The sequence below is a fragment of the Pleurodeles waltl genome, chromosome 1_1, assembly GCF_031143425.1.
Source record: "Pleurodeles waltl isolate 20211129_DDA chromosome 1_1, aPleWal1.hap1.20221129, whole genome shotgun sequence".
Classification (NCBI taxonomy): domain Eukaryota; kingdom Metazoa; phylum Chordata; class Amphibia; order Caudata; family Salamandridae; genus Pleurodeles; species Pleurodeles waltl.
This window is the reverse complement of record NC_090436.1, coordinates 519,983,586-520,004,396: the sequence shown is the minus strand read 5'-3', so window position 1 is coordinate 520,004,396 and position 20,811 is coordinate 519,983,586.

Genomic DNA, 20,811 nt, shown 5'->3' with positions numbered 1-20,811 from the left:
TAGAAAGCCAGAGTCTGTTCGTTCCTCCCCGACAGCCAGGAGCTTGCCCTCAACCAAGTTTCCGCAATGCGAAGTGTAGCTAGTGCTTTTGTGCTGGGTACAACTCTCTAATAACACACAAAACTAAAACCCCAATAATACCCCTCCCTTTCCCCAGGACCGGTAACTAAAACTATCCCCGTCCAAACTGTTAAAACTGTAGCTAACATCAGTTAGGTTGGGCAGTACACCAGAAACCGAAAGCCTGCTTCCCGGCGTGCCTCCAGGGCCCAGTCAGATCATATCACATAACAACTATCACGTTACACAATTTCCCCTGTATCTGTCTTAACTGATTATGCTGCGCCATCAGGGAGCAGGGCCCCATCCCCCTATGAAAACTACTCCAGATGAGTCAACATCCTCTACTTCTCATGTCCGGTGCTCCTCCTATGAAGCATCAAACCCCATAGTTTAACAAAAGCTGCCACTGTCCGACAGCCTGGTCCTTCTCCGCTACTCACAGATACCCAAATACGAGGTGTTCAAATAAGGTCCTCTGATGATTTCTGGGTTACTTTGGACATGCTGATGGATGTGTCTCATGATGATACGGAAATACTACCAGAATTGGAGTCATGATCCGAAAGGACCTCGGAGGGCTGAGTCAAAACAAGGTTCCCCCCACTCATAACTGCTGTAGTATCCACTGCCTCTCGCATCTCCTGTATGCCTGATGTCGCGGAGGAGCTACGTCTGTTCACGCTTGTTGGATCTGTCACGCCTTCTGTTGGTTGTACGTGGGGTTCCTCGCTGTGGAGCAAATGTCGGTGGGTCCAGAGTCTCCAGCCAGTCCCATACTAGTTGGGGTGAGGTAAAGAAGTGGGTCTTATCCCCATATAATACTCTCAGTTTAGTCGGGAAGAGCATAGCGTGTGAAATTCCTGAGACTCAGAGCCGCCATTTGGAATCTTTGAATGAGGCCCTCTGTTTTTGTGTTTCTCTGGTTAAGTCAGGGCATATCATTATCCGTTGGCTGCCTAGCATTATTTCCCCTTTAGTCGTGCCTGTGTTAGGATAAAATCTCTGTCTTTAAAATGTAGCAGTTTGGCAACAACTGGGCGAGGTCCAGCTCCCGGAGGGAGAGGTCTGAATGGCACCCTATGAGCTCTTTTGATGACAAAGAAGGGGGATAAGCCCTCCGGTGCCACGGCTTCCTTTATCCAATTCTCCAGGAAAATCTTCGTGCTTGCTGCTCTCAACTCCACCTTTTCCGGTAATCCCACTAGCTGGATATTGCTTCTATGAGCATGATTTTCAGCATCTTCCGCCCTCGCTTCCAGCATTTTTACTCAAGAGGTAAGCCCTATCAGGTCTGTAGAGATGACTTTTTGGCCCGGGTCAGCTGTTCCAGGGCCCTTTCATTGGAAACTACTCTGTCTGTTAACCTCCGATGGTCATATCTTAGCAAAGAGAGATCCACTGTTAGAGTGTCCATTTTCTGTTCAAGGGCCTCACGTGAGTCTTGGATCACCTCAAGTATCATGTCCAGTGTAGTCTCCGAGGTGGGTGCATCAATGTTTGCTCCAGCTGTAGACGTTTGTTCAGGTGGTTTAGTAGTACCCATACCGTCTGGTTCCTGTCCCTCCCTTCTCTTCGGCTTACCCATCGTGTCCGGCCCAGTTTCCTACTTCGTTGAGGACCAAGCACTGCCTGCAGTAGCAAGACACCAGGTTTTGTTTAAGCCAGGAGGATCATCGGCCAGCAACCCCCCTGTGAGTTTCCAGTAAAGCCAGTGGGGGGGTCCGTTCCTGTGAATCAAGTCCCTTTTACTTAGCCGTGGCACTTGTTGATGTGGAGTGATGCTGCTCCGCAGCTTCACCGAGATACGTGCCCACCCTTCACTCGCCGGATGGAACCACCAATGGCCACTATGTTTTGTCCTCAGGGCTTCCGGTCACTAGGGTAGCTGTGTCCTTAATATCGCCCCTCTGTCCTTACTAGTGCCCTGCGGGGCAATTGCAGCACTATATTGTCGCGCTCTCTGTCTCCAAATGATCACTATCGAGGGTAGGGCAGAAGGGGGGCATCACAGTAGGTTCTTGCCTTCTCCTCCAGACTGCCGGGGCCAGATCCCGGTAGTAGGACGAGCCCCTCCCCCCACCATGCCCACACTGTTTCACACTTTCTCTGCGAGGCGGGGGGGCTGTTGTTTCTCCTATTCCTGTTCGTGGACTTAGTTCTCGGTCCTCTTCCAAGCGCCAGTCTTCTCTGGCGCTATTGAGCACAGGCAGCGCCGCTCCCCTTTACTTTCGAGCCGCGGCCGCCATCTTAGCTCACCCTGGCTCGGGACTCAGGTGATCCCTTCGGGGGGCGCCGCCTTCTTTCCCTCAGGCGGTACTCGGTGCCCCAGGTATTCCGAACCCCTGGGTGCCTCTCAGAACCATGTTTGGGACCGTTATGTCCTCAGAATTCCTCGGGCCCTGCGACTGCCGCCCGGAGCTCCGTGTTACGCGTGCGGCTCCATCGGCTGCAGGCCACCTCTGTCCTTGATACAGTTGGAGATATTAAAGATATATTCCATACAGGCTATCACTAGCAAATTAGAGACACATAGCAAAAAGCACTGGTAGACTGCATCGAAGGAAGCTGCAACAGCTGGCAGATCATCAAGGATTTCACCATGCCCTCAGCTACTGTCAACAACATTGCTGCTTTCAAACAATTCTACTACAACCTAACTTGTTCTACAGCAAAATCACAAACATCTACGGCAATTTATCACACCAACCCAATCCCAGAGAGCTCGCTGCTAACTTACCCGCCATCAACCAAGATGGCCACCTGATCGAATGGACAACCCTCACTAGAAACAACACAGTGGCAACCATGAGTACCATATACTCAGGGTCCCCAAAGGATCCATGACCCCATCACTTGTACAACCTCGGGACATCACCACCCTAACTCACATCATCCACACCTCCATTACATCCACCACTTTCCGGGATGAATGGAAAGTTGCAGAAATCAACACCCTCCTGAAGAAGCCATAGTGACCCGAATCAACTGAGCATTTTCCGACCCATCTCGCTGTTTCCCTATCCATAAAGTGATTGAGAAGGCCATTAACAAGCAACACTTAACTCAATTTGAACTTCACCATCTTCTACACAACACACAATCAGGATTCAGAAGGAATCAGAGCACCAAAACAGCACTCATTGTGGCCACCAACTATATTAGAAACATCTTGGACCAAGGAGAAGCAACAGCTCTCATCCTATTCGGCCTCTCTGCGGCATTCAACACTGCCTCTCACATCACTTTCATCATCAGAAGATTGGCATACAAGGATCCACTCTCAAATGGATTTATTCCTTCCTCACAGGAAGATCCCAAAGTGTCAGGCTGCGACCCTTCTCATCAGAACCCAAGAAACTGATATGTGGTGACCCACAGGGATTGTCCCTCAGTCCCACTCTTCAACATTTACATAACACTGATCACCAACATCATCCGATAACAAGACAACACCATCATCTCCTACTCCGATGACACTCAACTCATCCTCTCCCTGACGGATGAGAAAGACACTGGCAGAACCAACTTCACCAAGTGCATGATGATGGTGGCAGACTACAAGTGAACCAATTGCCTGAAGATCAACTCCAACAAGACGGATGTACTGGACTTCAGCAACAAGACCGCCCCATAGGATTCCACCCAGTGGCTATCAGAGCTAGGACCAACACCCCCAGCTACAGACCACACAAGAAATCTAGGAATCCTCCTAGATGACAAGCATGACAGCTCAAATCAATGTACTTTGTACCTCCTGCTTCCACATTCTGTGCTGCGAACGATCCTCAAAAGGTTGCTTCTGAAGACCAGATGGACCATGACGCAAGTACTCATCACCAGCAGGTTGGACTACGACAATATGGAATCTCCAAACAACTTCTACACAGACTCCAGGCCATCCAGAATGCATCTGCAAGACTCATAATTGACCTCCCATGCCACAGCCGCATCAAACTGCACCTCAGTAAACTTCTCTTGCTCCCCATTCAAGAGCCCAGCCTATTCAAACTTCTCACACACACACAAAGTCCTACACAACACAGCACCAGAATACATGAACAACCATTTACACTTTCACCAACCTACCAGACACCTATGCCCTGCCTCATTCCCACTTGCACACACTCCCTGCATCCACAAAAGCAAATCTGGATGTTGCTTATGCTCCTTCATCCCACCCAAGAAATGGAAGGACCTCCTTCAACACATCAGAGACTTCTCCTCACTTCTTGAATTCTGCAAGTAGCTGAAGACCTGGCTCTTCATGTAAGCACCTTGGAGCTACTCATCTACACACCATGCCCAAGCTCCTGAATACCCTCACGTATCATTAGTCCGCTATACAAATTAACATAACATGACATATATGCTAATTGGGCCAGAGCACTGAGGGTGAGATTTGAGTTGCAGATGAAACCAGGATTTCTAACTTTATCTACAAAAGTTTAGGGAGCCCAAACAGCACAGGAGTATGGGATGCAGAACTAGAAATCAAATAGTGTCTCCTAAGCCTCATAGCCTCATTTTTTTCTGCAATTGTGCTTCAACCTACTCTTCACCAAACATTTACCAATTCTGTCCTTATTCAGTGAAAACCTCTTTAAAGTCACTAGGGGGGATGTGGCCGGGCAAAATGGCCAACAGGCCGTAAAACCCCACAACCCCTTTCAGCCTGCCTGTAATCCTGTATAACCCTGTTGATGCTTCAGCCCTGCCCGAGTGAAATCCCACCTAGCGTGGACTGTAAGGCCTCATCAGAACCTTGAGGCACCCATCAAGTGGTGAGAGCAGTGGTGTGGGATGCAGCAGCCCTGGAGAGTGGGGCCAGTGCAGTGCGACCCGGGCCTGGGCTGCATTGCAGGCTGTGGAACCTCCGGCGGCCAGAGGCACCCCCGTCTGCTTTGGCAGGTTGCACATCTCCGGTGGAGGTAGGCGCTTTGCAGGGAGGTGTGGCCAGGGAAGCAGTTGCCTCCCGGTGGAGGAGTGTGGGGCTGGCATGGTCCCTGGTGCTCAGGTGGCTTGAGCGGTATGACCGGAAGCTGAATGGGCCACACAGACATGAAGCGTGCTGGGCCTGGGGGACTGGAGCTTTGCCAGAGCCCTGTCATGGGCTGAAGGAAAGCCAGGACCCTGGATGAACTCGGAATGAATTGGGCCCCAACATGATTCATCGAGGTCTGCTTTACATTGTTGGAGCTGGGGAAGAGGCTCGGTCCTATGGAGACACCGCAAGCAGGCCAAGTGCGTTGCTGAGTGCTGGGCCCCTGAGGAACAAGGCTACTTTGTGCACTTCAGACAAGCCTGAGGTGAGGCTGGTCCCCCTGTGAAGAGGGGAGCTGGGAGAGCCCGCTCAGCATCAGGGACAGTGCAGGTGCATGGAGAGGGCAGAGATTGGTTTTAGTCTGATGATCCAGCCAGGGGCAGCAGTTTCTCCTTGCGGCGAGTGTAGCAAGGTTGCCGGGCTCTCCTGACCCAGCTGGCTGGAGGGTGGGAGGCGGGGAGGCTTGGATCAGGGCATAAGGCACTGGATGCAGAGTGTATACCGATAAAGCCTGGGACTGGTGTGACATTGGGGCCACAGGTAGGGCTCCAGGTTAGAACACTGGGGGGACGGGGCAAAGCTTGCACTCTTATCATTATATGTGACCATACAAGTGCAACATGGTGGAATGAGGCCTGAGCTGGGGCGGGTCCCTGCTGTGACTGGGGTCTCCTGGGGTGTTCGTGGTCCAACAGTAGCTGCAGTGGAGGGACCTGTGAAGCTGCGAGAGGCTGTCGAAACTGGGGCATGGAGGAACAAGGGGCCCCAGATGGACTTCACTGATGGGGCAGGACAGGCTCCCAAGGGTGGCTGCGGCCAACACTATCACCCAATACATGACCCCGCGGCAGCACTCGGAGTAGGTGGCCCATCAGGGGGCGGGGTCTGCATCTGCACCACTGGAGCACAAGGGGAAGCCCTCCTGGGCTGACCTGCTGGAGGCCATTCATGGGTAATATACTACCCTGGAACATAAGATCGAGACAGTGTTCATTGATGTCAGTTTGCCCCAAGCTGATCTCCATAAAGAAGCGGAGAAAGTGACTATGGAGGAGGGCAACATTGAGACAATCTGCAAGGAAGTGGCAGTTCTTAAACAACACATAACCGGAAGGCCCACAATGTCAGGGGAGGTCAAGGCAAAGGTAGATGATGGGGAGGGCCGCTCCTACTAAAGCAATATTCGGATCCTATGCTTCCCAGAGTGGGTGGAAGGGACATCTGCAGGAGGCTTCCTGGAGCAGTGGGTTTGGCAGCATTTGAATATGTGGGGCTTTCAGATATCTTTGTCATTGAACACCCATACTGGGTGATGATGCCTTTGCCGCCCCGGGGGCTCCCCCTCACGCCTTCACTGCAAAGATCCAGAACTATAGGGACAGGGATTGCATCCTCAGAGCTGCCCAGGAACAGGCAGTCATGAAGTTTGAGAACCATTTGTTCACCATTTTCCCTGATTACACCAGAAAGGTGCAGGAGCAGCGCAAATTGTTTTTGGTGGTAAAGCAGAAGCTATGCAACATGAACACTAAAAACATGCTGTTATATCCTCCCAAATGCAAAGTCCTAGCCAATGGAAAGGTGCGCTTCTTTGTGGATGTATGGGACTGGTTGTAAATGTGGGACAAGGTCCCTGCCCAAAGCATGAGCACTGGGTGTTGCCTAGGGTCACAGTCAGAGTGTGGCAGGTGGTGGGGCTGCTACAGGAGGGACAGATCATGATCCAGGAGGATGGAATGGTGCAGGTGGAAGGGTCAGCAGGAGCCCACGATGGAGGTCAGACATTTAGACCACACACACCAGTCCCATTCCGGACATGGACTTAGGGTAGAATGATCAACTGCAAATGAGTTGTGGCTTGCCTTGAAGTGACTGCAGCAGGACAATCATCTTGTAGACATGCAGGTGGAACGTATGGTCCTTATTTTACTATAGCATAGGCAGGTGCGACAGGGGGTTGGGGGCTACTATCCTGGTTAGATAGATTGGGGTATCAATGTATGGTCTTGGCACATACGAGGTGGGCTTATGTAGAAACATGTTTTCGCTATGTTTGTCTTGGGGAAGGGAGAACTGCTTTCTGTTATATGTTAAGGTAGTATTGGTTATTACTACTGTGGATACATTGTCTGAGTGTCACCTATGGCGGTGCAGGGACGCAAGCAGTTTTTGGTTGGGGCACATGTATGAGTGAAGGACATAAATTTGTTATCTGGAATGTCTGGCTGCTGGGAACATATATCAAAAGACACAGAGGGGGTCATTATGACCCCGGCGGTGATTGTTAATGTGGCGGTAGTACCTCCAACAGGCTGGCGGTACATACACCACTTCTCCACTCATACCGGCATGGCGGAATCAGCTGCCGGGCCAGAGATGTCAATCTCCAGCATGGCGGCCGGCACAGTACAGCCGGCAGCATTATGAGCCTGCCTACGACCATGGTTTTCGTAGTGTTAGCAATGCCACGAAAACCATGGCGGTAGGCCTAACCGACGACAGGGAATTCCTTTCCTGTCACCGGTAGGTGGCTCCCTCACTCCCCTACACACCCCAGACGCCCCAGCCCCCTCCATCCAAAGCCCCCCCCCTCCATACACACATTAACCCCCATTAACTCCCATTAACCCCCATCCCCGACATTGAAATACACCCCCACCCCTGATCCAAACACACCCCTGACTCCCTGATCTAAACACCCCCCCACCCTCTTCAATCCTCTCACTCACCCCTCAACCCCATACATGCACACACCCGCAGACACGCACCATGCATACACCCAATCACTCACACTGGCGTACACGCATTCATACATGCATACTTCCAGACATGCTTGCACACATTCTTACACACAATCACACTGACATGCAGACACGTATTCACTTCACCATTCTTACACGCATTCACTCACACCCATGCAAACAACACACAGACGCATTCACATACGCCCGCACACACTGAAACACACACATACCACACCCCCCACCCTGCCACCCCCCTGTCCAAAGCCCAACTTACCTTGGTCCATGAGGTCTTCTGGCAGGGGACGGGAAGAGGAGCAGCTACCACCAGCAGTGACCCGCCAGCAGAACACCACCAGGCCGTATTAATTGCCAAAATAAGGCTGGCGGCGTTCTACTGGCATGGCAGTGCTGGTGGTAGCAGCACCACCTTACCACCGTCTGCCACCATGAGCACTGCCAGATTTCCACCCTTCTTGTAGCGGAAGTCTGGCAGTGTTCATAATATGGTGGGCGGATGGTAGCCGCGGTGGTGGTATTTTGGTTGCCATCACCGCGGCGGTAATATTAAAATTACCACAAGAGTGTTGTTTTTTTGAAGCACCTCCGAGTACCCATATCGTGTCTACAAGAGATACACCTGAGTGGTGAGGGTGTTTAGAGCGTGGAGAAGAAATGGAAGGGACAGTTGTTCCACGCATCCTATTCTACTTGTTCTAGGGGGGTGCTGATACGGGTGGTCCCAGGAACCCCATTTGCTCTTATATATGGGAAGGTGAATGCCAAGGGGAGCTACGTGATCCTGCAGTGAAGACTGGAAGGGAGGCCTATCTCCCTGGTTAATTTGTATGCCCCTAATTTGGACGATCCCCAATTCTTTTATATATTCCAGGGAGCAGGTGGGTAGAGTTGGAGGGCACGATGTTGTGGTCAGGATGGAGAGGTGGAAAGACTACCTCCCAGACCCAGCACGAAATCTCGCATGCTTAAGGCATTGCATCAGGCAATGGATAATTTGTGGCTCTGGGATGCCTGGAGGGTCTGCCGACCGCATGTTAAGGGCTTCACCTGCTGCTTGCCCATGCATAAAACCTACAGCAAGCTGGATAAGATCTTTAAGGCTGATGTGCGGTCAGGTGACATGTGAGGTGACTCTGTTGGTGCGATTCCTGGTGGACCACTTACTGGTGTGTTTCGAGCTGCCTATTGGGGGACAGAAATGTGGGCTGGGTTGTGGAGACTCCAGCCTGATGTTCTGACCAACGCAGAGGGCAAGGACACATTTTCTCAAGCACTGATGGAATACTTGGAGGGTAAATCGGTCTTAGCAAGTAGAATAGGAGGCTAAAAAGGTGGTTGTGAGAGGCCATAGTAAAGCGCTGGCTGTTGAGGTGTGTAAGCAGCTCCAGTGGGGGCTCATTCAGGAGGAGACTGTGCTGGAGATTATAAAGGGGAGCACAACACTGGACCAAGGTGCTTGGCTGGAGGAGCTGTCGCTGCGCAGGAGCATAGTGAGGACATGGGATAGGCTGGATGCGTTTACATGCACCCAATATAGCCAGCACTTGTATCGGGAGGGGGACAAGTCTGCCAGGCTTTTGACCTGGCTACTGCAGAGGGAGACTGGTGCACCTCTGGGATGGGTTCTCTGTTGAATTTCACCAAATGTTCTTTGTGGTTCTCACACAGAAATTGCCTGAGGTATTCTTAGAGGCTAAACAGTAGGGTCAGCGTCCCCCTAGGATGAGAGAAGGGCTCATCTGTGTGCTGCCCAAGAGGCGATAGTTCAGATCCTGCAGCATATCTTCCAGTGACAATGAATGCTTCTGTGTAAAATTGTTGGCTAATCCTGCAGTCTGTGGGTTAGTCCACCTGGATCAATGTGGCTTCCTGCCAGGGCTGAGTACAACCTGGAATTTGTGCTGCCTGACACATGTCCAACATAAAGTAGAGGATGCTTGGGGCAGATGACTCAACACTGTGGACTGGGTGTATCTCTTAGTGGTTCTGGAGGCTATGGGATTCCGCCCGAGACTCTGAGACTGGGGTGAAGTTTGGGGGCACTATTTGGACTGTCGGAGCATTGAGTGTGGGACTCAGCAGGGTTGCCCACTATCCCCTTTATAGTTTGCACTGCTACGTAGCCTCAAGCTATTCAAGTCTGGCGGATAATGCATGATTGAGGGACAGAGTATGCATGTGGTGTCCCTTTATGTGGCTGATGCGTTGTTCTATCTTCAGGCCCTAGGGGAATCTTTGCTGCTCTTGCTGCAGGTTCTGGAGTACTCTGGCAAAGTTCCTGGCTTTAGGCTCCATGGGACAAAGTCATTCTTGTTTCCATTGGTGGCACTGGGGAGGGTATAGGTGAGAGTCTTCCAGACCTGAGGCTGCCCTGTGAGGTTTGTCAGTTCTTGGGAATGATGGTAGCACACACGGAAACAGCAGTGGCGGCTTAGTGTGGAATGGGTTCTGACTGCTCTCTAGGGCATGGTGAGATTTGCAATACTCTTCTGCTCATAGACAGAATAGCAGTGGCTAAAATGTTGCTGCTACTGCTTTGTCTCAATACTATCCAGAACTCAATGTGCCTGCTTCGAGTGGGGGTTTTCCAATGGCTAATCACCCATTTCACAGGGAGCTACAGTTGTGGGTGCTCACTCCATTTCACCAGGTGGAAGAGGTTATGATGTTTCAGGTGTGGTGTGATGGAGGCTGTGAGCTGGGGGGGACTTGTATCCCAATGAGTTTTTCATGTCATTTGAGGATGATCAGCAACTGTTTGGCCTGGGACCTGGACATTTTTTGCAGTATGCAGGTGCGGTGGGGATTGTCATACAGCTCTGGGTATCATTTCCAGCTGTCCCATTGGATTTAGTTGTGTTGGGAGCACTTTGATGATAGGCACCGGTCTCCATCAGATGTGTACGTGGGCAGCTAAGAGTACAGTAGACTTGGGAGATGGATTTGGGGGCACCCCTCTCGGATGGGGAGTGGGCCAGGGTTTGCGTGCTATTGAGAACAGTGTCTAGAAAAGCTCACTTCCACCAGATACACTTCAATTTCTTACATCACACCTATGTTATCCCAGTGCAAATGCACAGGTACAATCCAGGTCGATCTCCTTCCTGCCCCCATTGTACGTTCGCTGTGGCAGGCTTTATGCACTTGGAATGGAACTGCACTGCGGCGGGGTCCTTCTGGGTGGTGTGGTGGAAAGATTGTGCAGGACCACGGCTTTGCAGTGTGAGCAGATTGTGCAACACTGTTTGTTGGACAGTATTACTAAGACTATTAAGCGCAAGATGGCATATTGCTTTCTACAGATGGCATTAGTGCTGGCCCGGAGGCAGGAGGCTATCACTTGGATGGGAGTGGGGGCGCCTAGTGAGGCTCAGTGAGTCTGGCACATCTCTGGGTGGTCCCTGGTTGAGGTGGTGCATCTTAGGTAGGTGAGAACAGATGACAAATTGCAGGAGGACTCGTAGGCTTGGGGAGCGCTGAGTGAGTGCTATATTGGGGGTGAGGGGAGTGAGTCAGATACAAATGGCTCTGAGAGTCAGAGCGAGGAATCTTCAGCCAATGGGCCAAGTTCAGGGTAGATTACATAGAGTGTGTACTTGGCATTAGGGGGACTCTGGTTAACACTGAGCACCTTGATGTGTTTCATTGTTTGATTAATTCATTGCACGTACTAAATCGCATACCTCTAGTGCGCAAAATGTTGAACTGTTTCATTGACTTCCAAAAAATCAAGTACACAGTTGGTTGTTCTGTGTTGGGAGAAAATGATAAATAAAAGTTTTTAAAAAAAGTCACCAAGAGGACCACTGACACTCATATAAATTTGAAATTCATTGGCAAATGATTGATCCTGTACTTACCATTCATTAAATGCACTAAGGGCCAGATGTAGCAAAAATGTGCGAGTCGCAAATGGGCCGAATCGCAATTTGTGACCCCGCAAAATTGGAAATGGGATGCAGAAATCCCATTTCCGAAGTGCAATTTGCGATGCGAGCCATTACCGACTCTCAAAAATTGCGACCCCATTGTGCGACCCGCAAATAGGTAGACGCAATTTGCGAGTCGCAAACCATATGAAAAAGCCAGTCGCAAATTGCGACTAGTCTCAAAAAGCCCATTTTGCACACCCAAATTACCAGTAAGTCAGAGCAGGTGGTAACCAGAACCAAAGTATAAAAGGAGACCCAGAAGGCATCTGGGTTACTCAAAATGGCTGAAATATATGTGATAACAAGGAGGAGGAGAGTCCCCGCCGCACAGGAGAGGAGGAGGAGGAGCCAGAGACAGGAGAGGATATACAGAACCAGGCAGACACTTTTCCAACAAACTGAGGAGGAGATATATGACAAATACAGACTTAGCAGTGCAGCAATTTTAGAATTAATTGATCTACTCAATCCGCAGCTTCAACGACAGACTGTGGGCAGCAGCGCCATCCCCACACATGTGCAAGTGCTATGCTCACTGCACCTCTTGGCCTCGGGTAGCTATCAGGGGGTGACTGCAGTGGCAGGTGGGGTATCCCAAAGTGCACTCTCACGGTTCTTCAGATGTCATATTCACACACATGTCCAGATACATATACCTACCCAGGAATGAGGCAGAAATCAACAGCACCAAGTTGGAATTCTACAGAATTGCCAACTTCCCACATGTAATAGGGTGTGTAGATGGGACACATATAGAAATATGCCCTCCTGCAAATCTGGAATATCTGTTCCGCAATCGGAAGTGTACACACTCACTGAACATCCAGGTGGTATGTGACGCCCATTATGTCATCACTGACATGGTAGCCAAATTTCCAGGGAGTACACATGACTCTTACATTTTCAGGCACAGTGGGATACACCAACGCCTAGAACTTGGGGAGCTTGAAGACGGAAATCTATTAGGTATTGCTGCAGACACCCTGAAGCCATACACACAGGTCACTGTAGAAACCATCCAGGCCCTGCTAACATTGTTTATTTTTGCCAAACAGGTGACAGTGCATATTCGCTACGACCATGGATACTTACCCCGTACCTAACACTCAGTCCCTGTTTTCTACCAGGGGTGAAACCCTAACTAAAATGTGATCAAGCCACAGAGTTTAATATATTTTTGAATTAGCTCACCCATAAGCTTTCCTAAGATCTTTACTAATTAAGACAACTTGCAATATCACAACGGTTTATTGAACCATTCCAGGAACAAATTACATCTTAGTTAGAAGATGAATAATGATAGAGCAGATACTATACTATTTAGCAGTTAGTGCTCATGATGTCAAAGACAATAAGAGGGAGGGCATCTGTGTGTTTGAAGGACACATTATTGGCATGGAATCTTAGAAATGTGAAATAGAGAATTATTGAATCACACAGTTTTTTCAAACTGGGTCCGTGTATTGAGGCCCAAACATTAAAAAGGGACATATGGATTCCCATTTCATTGTTCTGAGCTCTAACAGTTTCACTAGGGAGCCAAATATGGATTACTGCACAATTCTAAATAAGAAAACCAATTACTGCCTGAGATTGTGGTTCTTGCTGCCTGGAATAAGTCAGTAGAAGAACATCCCGGACAACAATGAAAATTTAGCAAGCTTAATTAATGACTTGACTAATTTAAGCAGATAAATAATTATTTATGTACGGAAAGACTGATTTCATATAATCCCAGCTGATATCTTTCAATGCGAGCATCCTACTGGGATTGTCAAGAATATTCAAAATATCTACACAAATTTCCAGAGAACTACTAAGCCTGCAGTGAAGCAGGGGCTGTCTCGTGTCTTGTTTAGCATAATGAAGAAGTGAAGTAAGGGCACAGGTATTCACTGCTAAGGAATTATCCACAATGAGCTTAATCTGTCCCATTGTGAGGTGGAAGACCCATGTCCTGATTATTAGCAATGTTGCACAATATGATTAAGTGAAGAAATGTCCTCTCAAACCCTTGCTGAGGGACACTGGCTTGCGAAGAGGCAACTGGCAGGGAACAAGTTCAACTGGAGAGGAGCACTGTCATTCACCGACCATGTTCTGGTAATGAATTAACAATCCTAGTACAACTGGAGAATCACTTCATATGTTACCTGGCTGGCGGTACTGATTTCTTTGAGATATGACAGTGTCAACTGTCCAAGAAATATTGCATTGAACTTTTCTTTATGGGTATAATCTGATCTACCCTCATTCAGATATGCTGATATGGACAGTTTGTATCATGCTAAATTATCTATGGATGTTGCTATATCATGTGCGTGATCCGTTTGATAATAGCAGTCATCATTCTAGTGTCCTTATCTCATCTTTGAGAGCTGATTGGATGGTCGCTCAAAGTCATTTTACATTATTGAAGTTGTATCAGACTATTTCTGCCAGTCGAAACAAACAAGTGGGGTGAGGAGCAAGACCATCAAGATCCACAGCGCAAAATGTTTGTAAATCTCCCCCCACGTATTAATACTTTTAAACACTCGGGGAAGATTTAAAAATATTTTGCGCTGGTTTAGTGTCACAAAAGGGACGCTAACCAGCTCAAAATGTTTTTTTTCCTAATTTACTTCCCAGTGCAAAGTTTGTTTTGCTCTGGAAAGTACCCTAAAAGTAGAGCAAACCAGCACGAACCACTGCTTTGCATTACTTAGCTCCTATGGGGGCGTTACATGGGTGGTACATGGTTGTTCCCATGCAAACACCCATGCCGTTTGACAAAAAAACTCTATCTACAAACAAAGGTAGACAGGGTTTTGTGCCAAAAGTTAATGCCATTTGAAAGCAGGTGTTAACAGGTGAAATGTTTTCATTTCCCCTTTCTTTTCTGCCTTTGTGTTGCGTGCTGCACTGTGCAGCGCAGATACAAAGTAGGAAGAGATTTAAAGTGTGCATTTCCATAGTATTTTGTTCTGGAATGGTATCCTTCCAGTACAAAACCTATGCTAGACTCACACAACACCCTTGCACTATGGCGCGAAGGTGTGTGTGGTGCATGGCAACTAAACTCTAGGGAGAGGGGAGGAGAGTGCTATTTCTTTTTAGATATGGCTCTCCTGCTCCATCCTTGTCACACTACGCAGCACAGCATTTTTGGCTGCTGCACTGCGTTCCGTGACTTTTCAGTAAATTTGGACCTCAGTTTGTACATCCCCTGCATCCTTTTTAAATCCAATTGCACATAATCAATGTGAAAACCAAAGGGAAAGTTTGTCAATGTTTAAAAAGAGTGAACTTTGTGCTCACCGCCTTTGCAGGGGTCACATTCCTGCTCTTCCCATGGGAACCCTAGTGCACCCAACTCTAAAACTGAAAGTATTAATGCAAAAATGTGCCATTCCTCCACATTTTATGTGATGGGAAGTCCAAACTGCACCTGTAACATGTCCTGATTCTGAAAATTAAGATATGTGATTTGTGCTTACTGGGGTAATTTCAGGCACACATAATCTGAATTTAGATGCGCAAAAACATGAATAAGGCTCAGTGTTCCTAGCACTACCGTACTCGTGAACTGAAAATTGAGCCATAATGTAATTTTCAATGTGGAGAACAAGTCAGTGTTGGACGTTGATGTTTACAATATTTCAGTGACCTCAATCCCGTGTAAGCTATTGCAAACGTGATGTTATTGTTTTATTTTTTAGCTTTCAGTCAGTCTTGAAATTATTTATTTGTGTGGCAGGAGTTTGCAGTACAGAGGATCATTGTTTTGGGTGGATTGAAAGAGCAGCGTTGGTGAGGCGAAGAGGTACAGGGAGAAACAGACCCAAGCAAGACATACAAAGAATTGCTGTACATGCGTATATCGGTTATAATATCCATTAAGGTTCAATTGGACAGATGATATAGGCTAATTTGACCTGTTGGGTGGGTTAACTCACAAGAGAAAGCCATTTTTAACAGGTTGTTTCTTTAATGCGGTGCAAGTGCACAGAAGTAATTTTAAATAGGTCGTCAATGTCTATTTCACTATGACTGGCAAGCACAAAGGCAAACTGACATTTTTCAACAGAATTCTCATTTTCGTTAGTTTTTGAATTTTGGTGGGTAACAAATCAAACTCTATGTTTGACGTGGTAGTTCTAAATCCACAGGATAATCCAACAGTTGAATTTTCTCCAAAGAACTATCTCAAAGTGGACAAAATACTACCTTCAGTTCCATTTTTGTGCCACCACTTCTGAAACCAAACAATGTTGTACTACAGCTCAAATGAAAACATGGTCCTGAGTCAACAGAGTGAATTAACCTGCCACCAAAGATATCAACATGGAGTACCAAATATGCTGTCATTAACTGTTTTTGTGGAGGTACTTAAAATTATCCTTTCTGTTAACTGTACTAATAACATAGCACAGCTGTACACAGGAAGATGCATGTCAGATAATTCCCCAGTAAAACTAGAGAAAAAGGGAGAAAATGAACAGGGTATTGGTGGCAAAATATACTGGTGATACACAATGATATATTCTTAATTATCCTTAACCTCAAAATGGCATATTGACTTTAATTAGAAGTCTTCCACAGAAACTGTCAATTAGTACATGTCAGATAAGCTCATTTAGAACAGACTTCTTTTGATTAGAGTTCTCTTCCTAACAGCACAAGAGTGTGTGATGAACCATGCCCCTCCTTATCAGGTTTGTTTCATAACTATGCACCAAGTCACACAAAAAGTACTAGGGCATGTTACCTATTATTGGAGGCCCATGTGAATACCATAAGATGGTTATAATACTATGCCTGCTGCCCGACTGATTTATTGACTCAATTCATCAGCATACAACCTCTGAAAGGCACAGTCATTTCTATGTGACACCCAACCTAATCAACAAAAAATGAGGCATATTTACAAGCCTCTAGTGCCTCCTTGCACCGCCCTAGCGTAATTTTTTAAAACTCTAGGGCGGCATCAAGGATGCCTTTTCCCCGCACCAAATTTACAAAGTGGTGCGATGCATGCATTGTGCCACTTTGTACCCCCTTCCTTCACATTATGCCTGAGTCAGGCATAATGTATGCAAGGGGGCATTCCCCCTTTAGGAGGCCCAGAAAAATTGCGCAGTGAAATTGACGAGATTTCACTGCACCAATTTTCCTGTTATTTTTATCGCCTGGCCAAGGCAGGCATTAAAGTGACGCTCCCATTGTTTCCAATGGGCCTCCCCACGCATTGCTGGACTAGTGTCATAATTTTTGGTGCTAGTTGACCAATGCACCACAATAGCATCACAAATGTTGATGCTATTGTGTTAACGTGTGCCATGGTGTGCCGTATTGCAAATACGGCACTACCATTGTGACGGTAAGGGACGCAGGGTGATGGAAGAAAAGTGGTGTATCTTAGCTGATGTGCCACTTTCTTGTAAATATGCCCCAATGTTTTTAAGGATTTAGGGAATACGTAGTGAAGTTGTTCCATAAATACAAATCTTTTATAGCAAAATAAAGATGTATCAATTTGTTCAGGAACTACAAATGTTTTGACACAGTGTGTTATTTTTAAATAGGATTACATAGTACAAGTTTGTGAGCAGAGGCAGGGGGGCCTTGAGGCTTTCCCAAGGGCCCCCATAAAGCTTGGATTGTGGGTGGCCCAAGTTGACACTGGGGCACCCACCCAAGAATGAAAAAGTGTCCGGCTCCAGCCACAGTGGTGGCTAGATTGCTGGTAGGGGCTTTTGGGACCTTAAACTATATATAGTTTTACACAGTGGCAGTCCCCACTGTATAGTTAAGTTTCAGCTGCAATTTCCATTGAAGAGGCATTTTTTGATTTTCCTATAACGTTTGACCCCATGGATGGACTGGCAATCTACTAGCTCAGTCAGCTAAGGTTTGGCATGCCAAGTTTTGTGAAGATCTGCACACAGAAACAGTGAAAGTGGGGATTAATTTTGGCACCCTCTGGAAAATTTGCTGTCTTGTCCAGTCAAAATGTCTTAACAGATTAACACCAAACAAGGCATAAAGGCACAACTTTAAGTTTCAAGTGTATTAATTTATTTATTATGTTATGGAACTCCGCAGGAGGTCCACATAAAATGATACATATTTATAAAAAGCCATAATAAAAATGAAAGATTAAACTTTCATAGACAGGTTGATTAAACTAGTACAATGTTAGGAAACACTTAAAATAGTTTAAAACTCTAGCACAAAACATTTCATTTGGCAGAATGAAGAGGGCTTGTAATCTTGTAATAAATCAGAAGCAGTACTAAAGGAAAAAGTAAAACAAATAGAGCGCAGCCACCTGTGGCAATGAAGCAATAAGGCTGGACAAATTAAAACAAGTTTAAAATCTTGGACGCTGTTATGGCAGAGATCACTTGTAATGTATTGAGGGGAAGCTGTCCCTGTCACAGCAGGAGCCAGAATCTTCTCACCTGATGGGACATGTTCCAGATGAGGTGGGGCTGTGTGACCCTTGGCCTTAAGTATCGGATATTATGTGAAAACTCTGCCTGTGTATGCAGGCCTGGCTGTCCTGGCGGAAACTTGCCGCCCAAGTTGCTTTCCTGAGTGTGGATTTGAGCAGTGCTGGAGAGAGAGTGACAATTTCAAAATTGCAGATGATCAATGGCATATAGAAAATTCCTGCAGATGGTGTATTTTGCTCTATGACCAGCTAATATTTCTTTTTTTAGCAGTGACCGCAAAGAGTCGTATCTGCTCTTCATCAGGTAAACAAACAGCAAATTATCGCAGCCAGGCCTTGAATAAAGGAACTGCGCAAGCCCAACTCAAGTCTTTATATTGGTGCCGAAAAGGTGAAGTTTACAGTTAAGATATCCCTTGAGACACGTCCCTTGAGTTTATCGAGAAAGACCCATTTAAATACCGCAATATGCTCTATACCTTACAGTAGAGATGGAGGTATCTTCAACCGATAAACCTCTAGGAGGTGTTTAAAGTACCTTCTGCCCGTTGCCCTATATAGGGCATTCAGACTGTTAGCTTGGGATTCGGCCTTCCTTTGGTTGTGCTCAACATGCTCTCTGTCTTTAAGGCTTCCACAGACGATTTTACCCAAAAAGGCGTATGAGGTTACTCTTTCGAGGTGTTGAGCTCCCAAGGTTCAGCAAAAGATGTAGTACTTAAATCTTTTATTTCCATGAAAGAACAAAATGTTGCTTTTAGAGCAATTTACCTTTGAAAAGTGGGCTTCGGTGTGTATTGTTCGAGGGCTTGAAAAAGATTATTAAGCCCCTTTGGGGTGTGATCTAAAATGATTATGTCATCTGCATAAAGTAGACAACATAACGGTCTATCTCCTAATTTAGGGGAAAAACCCTCCCACTGAGCTAAATGAGCAGGTAAGTCTGAAGGATATAGGGAAAATTGCAATGGGGCCAACATACAACCCTGTTTTAGGCCGTTTTTTAGTTGGAATGGCATGAGATAGACCTCGTTCCCCCCCTAGCAATACTCTGTACCAGGTGGAGGAGTAAAGGGCTACCACAAGGTCAAAGAGAATACCGGGCATGCCTAGTCTTAGGAGCTCCTTCCATAACAAGACATGATCTACCTTATCAATGCTGTGGAGAAGTCTACAAAAGCTGCATAGCTCTTTCCTCCGCAGAGAGACATATTTTCTGTAGTTACTTGCAGAACTGAGATATTGTGAATTGTGCCATGATTTCTCCTGAAGTCTGACTGCTCCAAGGGGATAATTTTATACCTTTTTGCCCAATCATTAATCGGTGACAGCAAAAATTTGGCAAACATTTTTTCGACCGCGTCCAAAAGTGCAATCTGGCGGTAATTCCCAGGGCAACTTTGATCCCCTTTTTTATACAAAGGGACAATGATGCTACCCTTCCAGGATTGAAGGACCTTCCTGGCTTCATAGCAATATTGATACACCAGGAATAAAATCCTACACCAGGAGGTTATGTTGTGTTTTATTAACTGTATTGGGATTTCGTCTGGGCCCATCGTGGCAGAACTACACATTCCTCTTATAACAGCCTCAATTTCTTTTAGAGTGGGATATGAATATGAGGAATCAAAGCTGGTTTGGAGGAATTCCACTGTAGTTCCATTAGAGGCATAAAGGTCATATAGAAAAGCCGACCAGCTTAATTCGTTGATGGACATTGGGAGGGGCCTGGTTCTTGTACCACACCTCTCTGAGATCAGAGACCAAAACCGCCTAGTGCAGCCGGAAGAAGCTGCTTCTCTTACTGCAACCCAGAATCTATCTGTAGCATCCTTTTTTAGGCGCACTCTTAACCTTTCCCTCCTTCTTTTTAAGATGCCTAGCTGGGATTGCCTCATGGATGTATGATCCCTATGCTGTTTACGAATAATAGCATTCATTTCTCTATTCAATAATAGTAAGGAGTGGGGTTTTGCTATGTGGTTACTCAGGGGCTTCTGGCGGGGGATCAAAACAACCAGTTGCATAAAAACAGTAAAACTCTCCATTACTTTTCCTACCCAGCTACCACGATCATTCAGGGTACTTTCTAGGATACCTTTGAGCCCCTTGAAACTACCTGGGGGCCAATATGTTCTTCCTGTTTTGACATTAAGCTGGGGGCGCTGCCCTGCTAAACTCCATGAATCGGCAGATTGCGCCTTCAAGTCGAGAGAGACAGCCAAATTATTATGATCACTGAGGGTAGTCTGTAATACTATTATATCCTTTAACAGTCTAGGATTGCTGCACCCCTGGCCAATTTATGTGTGAAATGGGCTGGAGAGTCAGATGGGAGTCTACTGTTAGCAACAATACAATCATTCTCCTTCAGATACTCGAGAAAGAGCTTCCCATGCTTCCTCCTTTTCCTCATCCCGAAAGGATACAAGCCCCAAGTTAGAAATTTTACAAGTTAGATCTCCTACCATAATGATTTGGGTTCCTGGATCCCTGTTGCAGAGCTCCTTAATGTAATGAAATACTTTGACTGCAAGATTGTTAAAAGGAACGCCAGGGGGGACATACGAG